Source organism: Rattus norvegicus, chromosome 5 (genome assembly GCF_021556685.1).
Source record: "Rattus norvegicus strain SHRSP/BbbUtx chromosome 5, alternate assembly SHRSP_T2T, whole genome shotgun sequence".
Taxonomy (NCBI): domain Eukaryota; kingdom Metazoa; phylum Chordata; class Mammalia; order Rodentia; family Muridae; genus Rattus; species Rattus norvegicus.
Genome location: NC_141538.1, coordinates 32,243,530 through 32,255,029, shown reverse-complemented (window position 1 = coordinate 32,255,029; position 11,500 = coordinate 32,243,530).

Here is an 11,500-nt window from a genome sequence, read left to right as displayed (position 1 = left end):
TTTAATTTTTTAAGCTTGTGTGTGTGTGTGTGTGTCTGTGTAGCAGCAAGTCCTCATAACTGCTAAGCTAAATCTTAGTCCCTTAGTTATTTTCTTAATATACATACTTTCAAAATTCTTCTTCAGACAAGTCTCATGCAGCATAGATTAATCTCAAACTCACTATGCATTTGCGGATGACTTTGGACTACTTGACTTTCTGGTCTCTATGTTAAGGTCATAGCTTTGTGCTACTGTGCATAGCTTTAGCTGTCTCTTTGTTAATAGACACTTGCATATTGTTATGTTACCATATCTGACTTGAATTATGCATTATTGCTAATAAACTCTTTGATACTAGTTCTGGAGAGCCAAGAACTGTACTACTGTTTGATGTTTATTATTATTGCAAGCCTTTCATAGGGTCCAATATCTGTGAGTTGAATTGGTTAAAGGAATTACTAAAAGAGTTCACAGGACAACAACTAAGAAACACCATTCAAGGCTGGCTCACAGGAGCACTGACTGCAAGGGTCAAGTTTAAAGATTTCCATTTAAGTAAACACAGTTCTACTCTCAGTCAGCCATGTGAACCCAGGGCAGTGAATTTGTATTCCTCACAGTAGAATGAGAACCATATTGATTACTTTCCCCAAAGAACTATTTTGAGATAAGATGAGACACAGAAATATATGTATGAACTGTGAACGTTCTTTAAGCAGAGAAACATATTTGTTATTTTCCAGTATTATGGGACTGCTTCTGATGCCATGTTACTTCTTTTTCCTCCCCACCTTGCTTTTGAGGTATGGCTTTTAACAGAACTTGAAGCTCCCCATTTTAGAAAAACTAAGTGGCTCATGGATGGTGAATATTCACCCGTCTCTTTGTTTCCAGGACTGGGACTACATGTGTTGCTTCTGTGCCTGGCTTGTTTGGGTCCTGGAGATTTGAATTCAGATCCTCACATTTGCCTAGCAAGCACTTCACCTGTTGAGCCATATCCACAGCTCCTGGAAGAGTTCTTTAAAGAACACTAAAACAAAGTTTTTGCTATGTTACTTAGACCTGATGTATCAAAATTATTATTTATCCTTATCTATTAAAATTTAAAGCATACATCCCAAACAATAAACAAATATTGATGTGCCATTGATGCAATTATGACCACCTATTTATATGTAATTATGTACATTTTGAACCATGTAATTTATAAATTAGAAAAAAAACACAGCTTATGGAAAAAGATACATAGTGTCTGCGTGTGTAATGTAAATTTAGTTAGCTCCTCATTAGTGGTATGGATTTACGGGATATACTAAATAGTCCTGTCAACAGTTCTGAATGCCTAGTGTTTTTCTTGTCAGATCTGGCTTGATGGGCATCAACTGTACCTTACTCTGTAGCAGATAGTGAGATCAGGCCAAGGTAGGGAAATAGCGGACCAGTTTCATGGTTTGCTTCTGTTTGGCAAGGCACCATACTTGCCCGCGTCATGCTTCTCTTAGCACCGTCAGGGAACGGCCGTCTGTCCATGTGAAAATGAAGGTGTATTTATTTAGTACAGACGGTATGAGCTTGGAGCCACTTCCTCTCACATTGAGAGGCAGGAATGTGTTGTGACCTGTTTTAAAAAGGAGTTCAGGCCCCTGGTGACAAAGGGAAGGTAGCAGAGCAGAAAGGACAGTCAAGTCTCCATGTTAAGGGACGCCAGAGAATCATCAAGAAAAGACTCCAGTGGCAAGCACATGGGAGATACGGTAGAACTGTTCATGTATTACAGAAGAAAAACAAATATAAACAACCACTCTTTATCTAAAAGGTAAATCTGGACCCACTGGGTTACATTGAGAATATCATATGTGAAAATATTCGATGATGACATACTCTAACATATTTATAATTTTGGGGGGACTCCTATACATTGCTGTGATAATTTACAGTGACAACTCTTACATTCTTACATATATTTCATATATATATATGGCTTTTTCCTATTTGGCCCTACAATGGCATTTATCAACCTGTATCATGGCATATATTTTATGTACATTTAATCATGAAACATAATACTAAATAAATTTTTCCAGGCACATACATCTTTAATATAGACATGGAATGCAGATATAGGTGAATCTCTATGACTTAAAGGTCAGGCTGGTTACATGCAGAATGAGTTCCAGGACATCATTAAAACAGTGAGACCCTGTTTTAAAACAACCATAGCAACAACATAAACAAACAAACAAAAAAAAGCAAACCTACCCTAAACAAAATAAATTTATTTGACAAAACAAATTATACATTTCTAAATGTAAAATTATTCAAGTAACTAATGGTCTAACAAGGTCTCAAGTTAAATATCACTAAGGGAAACGACTTCTAAGAAAATCTACATCATAGGGATTTCGTGATACATCATTACACATTCACTCATAAAGCATTAGTACTTAAGGTAGTCCTTTCATTTAAAGGAAGTGCTTTGGGGCCTCTTTGGCTCATCTGACTTGCTAGCATCTTTCCTCTTGTGCTTCAGGGCATTATTCAGTTCTGTTAGTTACTGGAACACAGCACTGGAAACATGCAGAGCAGGACTGGTTACCAGTGTCCTGGGGCTGGTACACTGGTGACAAGCTCACACACTAGGGAAATGCGGGACCCTGGGATTCTTCACTCCCTCGGCAAAGTGGAGGGGATAGCACAAGACTCCATCATGTCCTTCCAGACAGCACAGGATCCAAATGCACACATTTCTCATTTTTCTAGCATTCTGTTCCACTTATTATTTTTGAACAGATGTAACTGTCTGTAGGTAACTGAAATCCTAGTGGGAAGAACACAATAAGAAAGGACTATTGTATTTATGTATTTATACATGAAATGGACAGAGACTACGTTTATATATTTATTACACTCCCATAAAAGTAAAGTGTTTGAATTAAAATGTACAGGATAAAGTGTAGATAACAGGAAGCTTTAATGTCTTGTTGCCCACCCTTGGTTATTAGCTTTAGTGCTGGGGGTAGACAGCAGGGCAATGAGCAGGCTTAGCAAACCCACTCCTACTGAGCTATGCACTGAACTCAGTACACCAATTTGGAAAAACAGTCTTCTGACGAACAAAGGCCTTTATTTAGAAAATCCCACATTTTTAAGCAAAGGAGAAGACATTTGTGATTGATTAAAAAAAGCAGAAGTATGAAAAGGGGGCTATATTTCTGACTTTTTTGTGTTCAGGTCTTCCAAGGAGTGACCCTGAATAAGGTTCACTGCATTATCACCCAGAGTCTCCTCTCCTCAGGGATTCTCAGCGTTACCCACACCACAAGTATGATCAACAAACACTCTATCTACAGGAAGCCATATTATCTTCAAATCTGTCAGTTGTGACAAAAAGCCAGGCCCCAGTTCATGGGCTTGGGGGTCATTCTGTCAGGCTTGAAAGTGACACAGACCATGAGTCTTGTCGAAGAGTGATGAGAACGATTTTCAGAAACAAACTTTGCTGCTAACTGAGCAGAGAAGACAATTTTTGTCATTTTCTAAAATTTAACAATGCATCTGATACAAATAGCATTTGTAGCCTCACGTGCCTATTTATTACTAGGCTTATTTTATGTTGTCCCTAACCTACTAATCATTAATACATTTACTAATTTTATTCAATTTAACTTTTATTATTATATAAAATAATGGCTCTATTTGCTTCAAGTGGCTATATTAAGTCTAAAAAACTGAGTAATTTTTTTCCTGGAACTTTTTAATAAGTAATGTTATGTAAATAAATGATTGAATACTCATGCTTTTGGATAGGAATGATCATGATAATGAATTTCAAATTTTAAGGTATCAATTTTCTGTTACTCTAATGTGTTCAGACACCTTTACATGTGCAATAATGTGTCATTAAATCAGGTATCCTTTAAATGGAATTCATTAGCATGCATAAAGTCCATCTTGAAAACTCATTTAACTTTACAAATTGTAATACTCCATATTAGTACCCCTGGAGCTCCAGCAAGACTTTGCTCTTTAGATAATTTTTAAGTGAAAAGGACTTTTTAAATAAAAGTACGCCAAAATCCTCTTCTCTAGCATAGTTAACAAGAAGACACGAACTGTTGACTTTCAAAAGTCTTTTTAAAGTTTTATCTTTTTAATCCATTCCCTGTCCTCTTAATCACCACTGGAGATGCTAGGCCTGCCTAAGAAGATGAAGTTCCTGATCTTAAGGAATAAAGACAGCAACAGGGGATCCGAGGTATAAACATCTCCAATATTGTTGATATGAAAGCACTCTTGTTGGACATGGAGGTAGGCCAGTTTCTGTCAGCTCAAGGCCACTATGGTCTACATTTGAGTTCCTGGACAACCATGGTTATATGTAGCAAGACTATGTTTCAACAAACATTCAAGTTTTATTAAAATCTACAGGAAGAGGTTCCTGGAATAAGGGAGATGTTCACAAAGAATACTTTCTGGGCTTTTGTATGTAATTCCAATCCAGGCTGGAGGAGATAAGGAAGTTCACCACAACACTGCAGATCCTTGGAGGAGCTGGGCAACTTGTGTGACAAGACTTTCCTTGAAAGATGCCTATTCAGCCCAGACAGAAAGCTCAAGAAAGCCAAAGTACAGATACCTCCAAACTCAAACCTGGTGAAGCAATGAGTTTTATTGGGGTTATTTACAGAAAAAGAACTGACTCTAAAATAGTGCATCACCAGAGCCATCCCTGAAACAGGTGACAATTCACAAAAGCTAGGAATCTGAAGCACCTTGCACATGTGGGCAGGTCCCTAGGTTGGAGAATGTCCTTTCCAGGTGCACAAATGGGTCTTCTCCAGGCAGCTCAGCTGGTTTCTCCTTCTTCCAGGGAGCTGGTCTCGTCTCACAGTCTTTGTACGTTGGCTTGTCTGAGAGTGACTTTCAACATTCTTTATTTTTATAATCTTTGGAGGGAGGAGCCTAGTGAATCTGGTCAGTTTCAGGGACCTCCTGAAGCTACTTGGAATTGTTTACCTTTTGACTTAAGGAGCTTTTCTAAGGTTTGGAAAGTTTCAGTCTTAGAGGATCCTGTTACACAACCTCAGTCCTCCTTTATCTCTTATTCCCCTTTATAAAGCAGTGATCCTAATGCCTCATGATGGTAAGATTGAAAGGGGGATAGTAAACGCCTTTAAAATTTCTAGCTTTGGAAATGGAATTTTGTCTTCTCTTCTTCATGCTGTCATTGTTAGGAAGTCATATACTCAAGAACAAGGTCAAGGGAAGAGAAGTTCATTTTGCTCATTACAAAGCCATGCCAAAAACTGTGGGTGCTAGAATGTTTAAAAACCGGGAACAATAATGGCATTTACGATAAAGCGATATCTTAAATGAAAATGTAGTTATGGAAATAAATCGTCAAGAGCTGTAGATGCTGTTCTTTACTGTAGTACATGTCTGGGAGCTGATGAATGAGTTTGGAGCCTGGAGGATTAGCCAACGGATAATTAAACTTCAATAGCCCATTTTACATAAAGAACTATAGCTCTCTAGGTTGTTTCCACTGGATTGATTCCAGGAAGCCCCTCTCCAAGTTATTTTCAGCCACTAAAATTCAGAGGGGAGACATGAGAATGTAATCTAGAAAAAAGTCATCAAGAGGAAATTACCAAGTCTTTCAAATGAAAACTTTATTTATTTGGTAAAACACGAATAGAGCCATGGTTTATTTGGTCAGAGTTACAAATATGTGCTATCTTGGGGCAAGATATTCAAAGTTTTTTTTATTTTAAAGAAACTAATTGTTAGAAAACATCTATGATTTTGAAGATATAAGGGATGACAAGTTGTACAAATGGAAACAGAAGATGAAAATAAGTTACATGTAATTTATAATATCTCATCCTATAACAAACGTGAATCTCGACAACTCATCATGGAGGAACTAGAGAAAGTACTGTACCTAACAACTTCGTCACAGCCATGCTGAGCAGTTTACTTTCTGCTAAGTCAGCTGTGGAGACTGGTTAAGTCACTGCCGAGCATTCTCTGATGCTCTTCGTGAGCCGAGATGGAGCGAAATTAAAAATGAGATCCAATTCTTAACCCACACACATTCTTTTTCCCTCCCCTCTTCTCTTCTCCTTTTCTCTGTTTTCTTCCATTCTTTCTCTCATGCAATGGATGGATAGAACAGAATAAATAACAAGCAATGTCTGAGACATGTGAGGAAATATATTAAAATATTATCCACCAAAGTAGACTCGAAATCATTAGCAAAGCATATTCTTGGTTTATGAGTTCATGACATATCATCAATAAAACCATCAGTTCTCTTCAAGTTAATTATTAGTTCAGTGAAATCCTGTGAAAATGCTGCTATGTTTTGTTATGAACCTGGACAAATTCATTATGAGATGTATTTGGTAGAGGATAAAAGGCAAGAACATTCAGGAGAATCTTAAAAAAACCCAAAAAACAAAAAGTAACTGGTGTGTGAGAGGGAACCAATCCTCACAGGTTAAAATACATTTTAGAGCCTCTATAATTAAAGCAACATGTATCTTCTTATCCCTAGATGTGGCTAAAGTAATATAATATAATGTAAAATTCAGAAATTATTCTAAAATTATGTGTGGAAAGTTAACATATTTAAAAGACACTATAGCAGACAAGTCAGGAAAAGATGAACTTTCTTAATATCAAATGGCTAGGCAATCATGTAAGAAAACAAGATTGGACCTACATCTTATATCATGTATTATGTTAAATTCTATATTTATTACATAGTCACACATACACAATATAATTCCTATAGCCATTATAGGAAACATGAAGGCTTTTCTGTCGGCTGAGGATGAGGTGGACTCTCCTGTCTACAGTCCAGAATCCAAATATAATAAGGACGATGAAAGATGTGGTAACACAGGATCAGCTGGTAAATAAAATAAGACAGTTTCTCAAGACAAAGAGCAAGTTGGAAGTAGAAATCTGGCATTTGTTTCATTGTCAGAGGGGTAATGCATAAAAGAGAAATAAGCCATTTAGAAAGAATTGCTTCACAGAAGTACAAATGATCCTTAGTCATATGCAAAGGTGCTCAACACATTCATCTTGAGACATGCAAACTGGAACTTCACTGTTCCACCAACACCAACTTGCCAATTAGCAAAACATCCCCAATTGACAGCAAAACTGTAGCAATGCAGAGTTGGGAAATTCATGCTAGTGGCTTTGATGGAATTTTGATGACGCTTACCAAACTGTTTTATCCTGAAACGCAGATAGCTTACTTCTGTAGATATATTTCAAAGATACAGTAAGAAACACATAAGAAATGTACATGTAAAACTATTGATCATATCATTGTCTGCAAATAGTCATTAAAATAATTTACATGTATTTGTAAATGGGACCAGTTACAAATACAATAATAGATTTATATAATGGAATCTATACATCTAATAAAAAAAAGAATATCCTCTATTCTCTCCTCCCTTTACTCTTTCATTCATCTCCCTACTTTAGAGAAGCCCAATTGCAACTGCTATTTTATAAGTTCAATATATAATTGCTTTTGTACCTGGGAGTGTGTGTTTGTGTGTGTATGTATGTATGTGTGTGTATGTGTGTGTATGTGTGTGTATGTATGTGTGTATGTGTATGTGTGTATGTGTGTGTGTGTGTGTGTGTGTGTGTGTGTGTGTGTGTGTTTAATTGCAGTTCCTCCAGTTACTCTGCCTAGGGAAAAAAGTTCCTTTAAAAAGCCATGGGGTTCTAAATAAAAACCCACTCACAAGTGTGAGATGACTCCTCTAGCGTCGTTGGTCAAGGATATCTTAGAGACCCCATAAATAATACATGCTATTACCATTTTTCTTGGTGGCCTAATGATCATCTTGTAAGACCTTATTCCTAAGAGTCCCATACACTTTGGCCATAGGTTATAGAGCAAACTAGTTGCTACCAACCAGATTGTTTCCTCTCTGGCACGCAGTTTTCATAGTCCCACAAGGTATGGTGTTGGATTCTACAGGGAAATGATAGCAGCAGTCTTATCCTGATGTGAACTTTGTAGAATACAATAATGACCAGGATGTCATGACTATAATAATGACAAAGATGTCATAGGAGGGTCATCAACTGATTTCTGATTGCACTTATAGCTCACTCTATTAATAGGATGCACATTCCTGGTGTTGTAAATTGGGCCAACAACTCATGGTTTCTGAGTTCACAGACTGCCAAGTGTGAACCTCCGGCTATTAGCTTGCTAAATGGACAAAGTATAGAACTGTCTTTAACTTGTACCTCTATAATTAATAGATTCCTGACTCTCACATAGCATATCAAACACATTTCTTTGTACAGTGGATGACGGTTAATGCAGAAGCTGACAACTGTTCGAAATGCATAGAATTGTCTGCTATGTCAGACATTTATGTCACATGTCCCATCCCTCAAGACTAGACAACCATACAAAACAGAAGGGGAAACTTGTCAGAGGCAGAATTAGGCGAGGTCCAGACTGAAACAATACCTTTTAGCTGTGGCAAAACTGGACTCATGAAGCCACATCAGCTGGGATTGCCTGCACAAGACCTGCCCAAGATGAAGCCAATCAATATTTAAGTATGCAGAAGGGAGGCATCAGGAGTCTCCTTTCCTAGCACAGGAGCTAGTGACCTTTTGTGGCTTCCAGGTAAGGGAGGGTCAGTCATCGCTAAGTTGGTGATTGACTACATACACTTCTGTGATTAGCCTCACACCCATGACTTTTGGGGTAGTACAGATTGATGTTGTTAAGCTATAGAACATATAATAAAAGTCAACATGAATCAGAAGTGCAGGGGGGGATGGATTTGGAAGGAGTTGGGGGTGGAGTGGGAAGTAAATATGATCAAAAGATATTATATATATTTACACAAATACCAAAATACCAATAAAAGTATTATATTAAAAGTCAAGACTATATAAATTGTGACTTTCAGAATGCATTAAATGAAGGTAGAATGTATGTTATTCAATTGATTAATCTTAGAAAAAATACATGTATTCTCTTAAATATGTATCTATAAAGATAAATCAAAAAAATCAACTTGATAGTCACTTCTAAGGGGAAGGCAGCCATGTAGGGAAGAGTTGAGTAATCAAACCTGATTTCTCAGAAAGTATATCATTTTGCTGACCTGACTTCATAGCAATATTTTAATATTAAGATGATATATATATATTTGTATATATATAAACATGATAAAAGAACCACCTTAAAATTAAAATCAAGATTAAATGAATGGCCAAGCATTATGCATTACTGTACTCCAGCACTCAGAAAGTTAGATGCATTATGAATTTTAAGTGAGCCTAGATGACCCAGTAACACCCTGCCCTCCCCTATTTCAGAAAAGTAGATTTAAAAATAAAGTATATTTTTTAAATTAATGAAGTAAACTGTTTGCTGAGGCTATGGTCTAGTCAAGATCTAAGAAACAGTTTAAGGTGACTGTGAAGCTTAGCAAATTTCCTAAATGTCCTGTTTTTTTTATTAAGATGTAGCCCAAGGTTATCCTAAGGGGAAAAACATAAATGGTTTTATTGGTAATAAAATTTATGGTAATATCAGTTATTGTTCTTAAAATATATGAAATATCATCATATGTTATATATGACAGATAAATCAACTGAGAAATTAATATTTTAAACCAAGATACTTAAGATTTCTCTGCCAAAAAAAAAGCCTTAGGAACAGAGCTCAACTATCCTAGTAACAAGCAGCATGCCGAAGTGTCTTGGACCACAGAAGAAGGCAGCTGTCAGAGATGACCATGGCTGTGAGGCAGGGCTCAGGAAGCCTGCAGAGGTCACAATGGGCAGAGCAAGAGTGAAGCAAAACATCTAAGAGTTGGGCTGAGTTCCTACATTTACTTACCAGTTTACAGGAGCTATAAAGACGAGAAATATTTCAAGCAACTCTCTGAGGTTGCAATCAGAAAATTCTATAAATGAGAGGTGATTTATAGGGTGTCTTACTTAGGGTTTTACCACGGAGAACAGATACCATGACCAAGGTAACCCTTACAAGGACAACATTTATTGGGGGTGGCTTACAGTTTCAGAGGTTCAGTCCATTTTCATCAAGGTGGGAACATGGTGGCATCCAGGCCGGCATGGTACAGGAGAAGCTGAGTTCTATGTCTTCATCTGAAGGCTGCTAGCAGAATACTGGCTTCCAGGCAGCTAGGATGAGGGTCTTAAAGCCCACACCCACAGTGACACACCTATTCCAACAAAGTCACACTTCCAAATAGTGCCATTCCCTGGATCAAGCATATGTAAACCATCACACAATCACACAGGGTAAAAGACTAAAGTTCTTAAAAATTCACTTTCAAGTGGAGGTAAAAAAAATGAGAGAGAGAGAGAGAGAGAGAGAGGGGGGGGGGGAGAGAGAGAGAGAGAGAGAGAGAGAGAGAGAGAGAGAGAGAGAGAGAGAGAGAATCAGCTAGAATAAAAAAGTGACATGTGTATGTGCAAAGATTTAGGGGTCCAACTAAGTCAGTTAAAACCATACCTTCTTTAAACTCCAGGGAAAAATTATAAACAAACAAACAAACAACTATTCCAACAAAGAAAAAAAAACATCACAAAACATTCCTCCAAACCCACACACATATTTCTGAAGGCAAATTGAATATATTTCAATACCATCTGAATACCTAATGTCTAAAATGACTTTCTCTTACATTTAGGAGTATAAAATGGACTTTAAAGTGAGTTCATAATGATTTTGAAATGGCCAAACGGTATAGCTGATACTTGCTGAAGGAAGGTAACTGAGACTGGTCCGGGAAGCAGATGCTGCTACACAAGCTGGGGCTGGAAGCATGGGTGGTTCCTCTGCTCCTACTGATGAGCATATTTGAAATCATCCATAATAAAATGGTGAGACATGAAATACTCCTGATGCTTCTAAATCAATTAAAATTGGAGGTTATACTTTGGAATTGTTCCCTCTGTAGCTAATATACACAGGGATGATAAGGTGACTGTGAACTCTCATTGTCTGAGGTAATGCAAAGAATGAGATGGAAACACAAATATGGAGATTGCTCCAAATAGCTCCCTTACCATTCAATCTGCCACACGTACACTACAGAAAAGCGTCTCTGGGTCTGGTGCGTGCCTGGTTTAACACTGTAAGCAGTGTAGCACAATTACACTGGCTTCTCCCCGTGTCACTGGGTCTTTGCCACGAGGATAGAGGTGTTTGCAGATGTTTACCCCCAGAGATGGGTAAATTATTGCTGGCAGTTGGTTCAAGCAAGTGGCACAGTGGCATGCTTAGATCCGGCTTTGGAGTTAGTCGCATCGGTAATTCACTGTTTATTATGCTCGGAATATGAATTTAGTCTTAGTTGTATAATCATAAGGTTAAAGTAAAGAATGCATGCCTGGGCTGGGTTCCTATGGCAGTTGTAGATCCCGTACAGTATCTGGCACATATGGAGATTCTGCATTATTTCAGTGCGCAAAT